The following is a 4,619-nucleotide window of genomic DNA, read 5'->3' as shown; positions in this document are numbered from 1 at the left end:
GCTTTGGTATGGATACGTGGTTCTCTGAAGGTCCTTGGAGGGATGGGGGGCTCTGTGACCTTCTCTCTTTCTCCTTGAAGATGGAGCACCCTTGGGTCTCTCCTTCACCCTCCCCTACTTCCACTGAGACTCAGGGGAGTGGAAGACTGGAGCCAGGCAGCCCTTGGTTCATTGAGGGCAGATGTGGCCAATGGCTGTGAGTGGGTGGACACCCTCACGAACCTGCCCCAGGGTCCACAGAGGCTGCCTTGGGTTTCAGAGTGAAGAGGGTACAAATACCGTAGTGTGCCTGGGACACCCCAGCCTCTGCTTCCCCAGCCCTCACTCTGCCCTACCACAGGCCAGGTGACACGGGACAGCTCCATCCTGGTAAACGCCCCTAAGTGAGCTAGCTGAAGTCCATCCTGGCGGGACAACGCTCCTCTGTCCTCCTGCAACGCACTGGGCTGAGGGAACTGTAGGGTCCCAGCCAGCAGCCAGGCTTCCCATGAAGGGGCTACTGGAGCTAGCAAAAGAAGAGAGGAATGAGCAAGAAGAGAAGGAAGAGGAGAAAACAGGGTGTGGCCAGCCAAGAAAGGCTGTGGCCCATGGGGGACACTACCACAAGGTGGGCTGGTGTGCTCTGGCCACCTCCGTGGTCCCTCTTGGGGCTGGGTGGACAGAGTGTCCCTGGGGTTGGCTGCTGCTCCCCACAGCTCCCTTTCCCAGGCACTGCTTTCCCCAGCCAATGTCCCCTGAGGAACACTCCTCCTGAGTGCCCATCAGTCCACCTGCACAGGCCTCTGGTGCCCTAAAGCCGCCCTGACCTTTGGGACCCGTCCCTATGACTGTAAGGACAAGGAGGGTGCACTTGAGGGCTCCAAGGCTTTTCAGACTCAGTCCCCTGGATCCCGCCCAAGCCCCTGCTCTAGAGGAGGGAGCAGCTGGAAACCCAGGTCTGGCCCATTCTGTGGGACCAGCCTGGCTGCTGCCTGGCCTGGGCTTGGGTGTCCCCAGGGCCACCACCTGCCCTGGAGGTAGACATGAAGTGAAGTCACCTGTCCAGAGGCTCTGGCCCTGTGCCTGGAACTGGGTGAGGTCCCCTCTGAGCACGACCCTCCCCAGTCTGTCCCTATCTGTTCCATTATGGTCCAAGCTGATTAAACACCAATCGGGGGATCCTTTCGGCCCAGTTCCTGAGAATGCTTCCCCCACCAGCGTGAGTGAGAACAAGACACCTCTGGCAGATCCCGGGGCTTGGGGTGGAAGGATCTCCCCCCAGAAGGGATGAGCAAGGAGATCAGCAGCGCTCTGCTGCCACTCTGGATTGTTTCAGGCCTGGAACAGGTTGCTGGCCTGTGCTGCTGTTCTCGGTCCTCACCAAACCATGGGATGGAGGCTGCTCTGGGCAAGACGTGGGAGTCAGGTGGCCAACAAGGGAGGAGGCAGGCTGTGCTGGGGCTCAGCCAGAAGGAGCCCTGGTGGGGTGCGTGGGAGACTTGGCTTCTCATCCTGGCTCTGTAACTTCCATCTCCACCTTGATCGTTTTGGGAGTCTTTTCCTAGCTCTGTAACCTGTGAGATGAATACACAGCAAGGAGTGTTGGACACGACTGGAACCATGAGCATGGTTGAAGCTTGGGGTTCCATAGGCTTGACTGTGCTGAGATCCGGGATGTTGAACTCCAAGCCCCCAAGGGTCCCTTCCCCCTGCTCAGTGCGACACCTCCTCTCCTAGACCTGACTGCTAGGGGTCACGAGATGCCTTCTTGTCCAGTAAGAAAGAATGCTGGGCCCACAGATGCTTGGGCCTTCAGGACTCCTGGTGACACCAGGAGCAATTCCATTGTGTCTTAAAACAGCGCCCAGTGCCCAGCACCCGGACAGCCTGGAGGGGCTGGGACACAGTCACCTAAGAAGAGGTGGTGAGAGATGAGGGTGAAAGACAAGAGGAGGTGGGCAAATGCGCACTGAGGGGTGTCGGGGCACGTCAGGGCTTGGGAAGCTGCCTCGGGCTCCCGCGGGCTGTGGGAAGTCCAAAGCCAGACTGCCGGGACTGGTGTCCTGGAGGTGCCACCCACCAGCTGCACGACCTCGGGCAAGCTGCCCAGCCTGTCTGAGCTTCGTGGGGATGACAATTTAAAGGACTGTTGTGAGCAACAAGAACAATATGACAAGTAATGTTTCCATAGTGAGTACTCAGGAATGGAGAAATTATCATTATCGTCGAATAAACAAAACAAAGCGTAATGACAGCATTTCAACCAAAAGGCGAAAGCCGAAAGCTTGAGTTTCCCATCCTTTATAGCAACCTTCTGCATTTTCTGTGGCAGCAGTAGGCCTGGTTTCCCAATTTCTCACCCGACTGCAGGACCAGCTCCAGGGTTCCTGCAGTTCTGAGATATTCCCAGCAGGTGGCAGCATTTCACCACCTCAATGGGCACTGAGCCTCCCTCCCCTGCCCAGGCAGTCAGGAAAGGTGCCACACCCCTTGCGCTGAGTGGCCAGGCCCTTTCTTCATTCTGCGTTAGCTAACCAGATGTTTCCGTCCTAGCGTGGAACGCGTGATGGCAGACTTCTCAGGCCGAGCAGGAATGAGGGCTTACTACTCATGCTACCAAGTGGGGATAGAGCCCGCGGGTTGGACGGGGGAGGGTTCCTTCTACACGGGCACCATCCCTGGGCTCTGTCTGCAGGGGCCTGGTCAGAGGAGGGGCTGGGTGGGCTTTCCAGCCTCCTTTCTGCAGCCCTGTCCTTGTCCCATCAAACCCTCAAATCATCTCCCAGGATGACCGAGGCAGTTTTATCTTTCTGAGTATTGACTATTACGTTTGAAAATGAGCTGTTGTTCAGCCACATAAACAAGGGAGATAAAAAACGCTAATTGCATGGTGGATGTGCCAACTTCTGGTTCCTAATTCATCACCTTGCCAAGGCGGGGAGGGAGAGAGGAGGAGAACGGGGACTGGAACCTTTGGGGCCAACAGACCTATTTCAAGAGGATGTGGCAGTGAGTAGGTGATTCAGGAAGCCCTTCCCAGGGGAAGAGAATGGATCTGGGGCTTCCTGAGGACAGGGAGCCTGGAGATGGAGGGACGGCCTGGAGGGCTTCAGCTCATGGCTGTCAGTCAGTTCATCTCAACTGGACACATGATTGGTTTCCTTGCTGGCCTGTGGTTGGGCCTCAGTACCAAACTCAGCATTTCTGTAAGGCTGGTCCCACCCTCAGTGGGGCTGAATTAATGGGCTGAAAACCTCACCACTGTCAACCTGCAGGAGCTGATCTAGCAGTGGACAGTGCATCCCAGGGAGCCTTATGGAGAAGGATTCCAGATTCTTTTGAGGGGGAGTGTTTTGTCTCTGATGAATTATGCTGTGGGCTGGACCAGGTGACCTTGACTCAAGTTGGGTCCATTGCACAGGCCCAGATGAGAGAAAGGAGCACAAGGGTCTTGTGGAGGGGCAGAGCAGGAGGGGTACAGGGGAAGAGACCTTTGTTCTTTTGCAGATACAACTGGGCCTCTGTGTCTGAGGTTCTGCTTCAGTGGATTCAACCAACTGTGATTGAAAATATGAGAAAAAAATTGTACCAAACAGCTAGACTTTTGCTTGTCATTATTCCCTAAACAATAGAGGTAATGACTATTTACACACCATTTACATTGTATTGGATATCCATGATCTAGAGTTGATTTAATGTATACAGGAGGAAGTGCTGGGTAGGTTCTGAGCAAGTTCTACACTGCTTTGTGTAAGAGACGTGAGTGTCTGTGGAGTTTGGTGTTCACAGCGTGGGGATTATGCAGACCCTAAGGAGCAGGTGCCTCAGAGCTGTAGCAAGATTTAGGCATGGGTAGCATGAGGCATAGGTGCCTCTTCGGGGAACTGGCCTCTAATCAGGGGAGTGAAGACGGCATCAGGCACGAACCTGTGAGCTGATCTAGGTGTGGGGGCGGCAAGCCTAGCAGAGGGGGGTGGGAGGTCCTCAGTGTTGAGACTTTCGATGGGAGGATCTGGGAGGACCAGAGGGTCTTGACTGGGAGATGACTTCTCTGTATGTGCGAAGGCAAAGGCTGGCCCGGCAGGCAGCAAGGCAGCAGGACCGGATCACACAGTCCTGTAAGCTCAGGGGCTGCCTCTGGGGAAGGGCCAGGGGCCAGGTCAGCACTCTAGGAAGAGGGATCAGGAGGCACTGAGAGTGGAGGTCAGGGTGAACCAGGATGGTGACTTGAGATGTTGTCCACAGGGCTGACTGTGGCAGAGGAGGGCCAGGCAGACACAGGCAGGGTGCAGAGCAGGATGCAGTGGTTTGGGGGATGGCAAAGGGCAGAGGGCTGTGGGCAGGGGAGAAGGTCCTAGGTGCTGCAGGGGACCCAGGACCAGGGAGCAGGGTGTAGCCCAGCTGCCACAGGCTGAGGCAGAGGAACTTCTGCTGGGGGGTGAATGTGGGACAGGGACACAGTCCCAGAGGTCACCCCCACCTGTGCCCATGAGCTGAATCTTGATTCTGCGTGGGAACCACTGGGTCAGTAGAACAAGGTCCCTATTCTCCCTGCTCCTCAGTTTTCTTATCTGCAAAATGGGGCTAATAATAGTGACAGACAGAGTTTTTGAGGGGATTAAATGAAAGGAAGTAAAGGG

This window comes from Heterocephalus glaber, unplaced genomic scaffold (assembly GCF_053883595.1).
Source record: "Heterocephalus glaber isolate CG9 unplaced genomic scaffold, H.glaber_assembly_v1.0 deba00001429, whole genome shotgun sequence".
Classification (NCBI taxonomy): Eukaryota; Metazoa; Chordata; class Mammalia; order Rodentia; family Bathyergidae; genus Heterocephalus; species Heterocephalus glaber.
Note: the sequence above shows the minus strand (reverse complement) of the source record.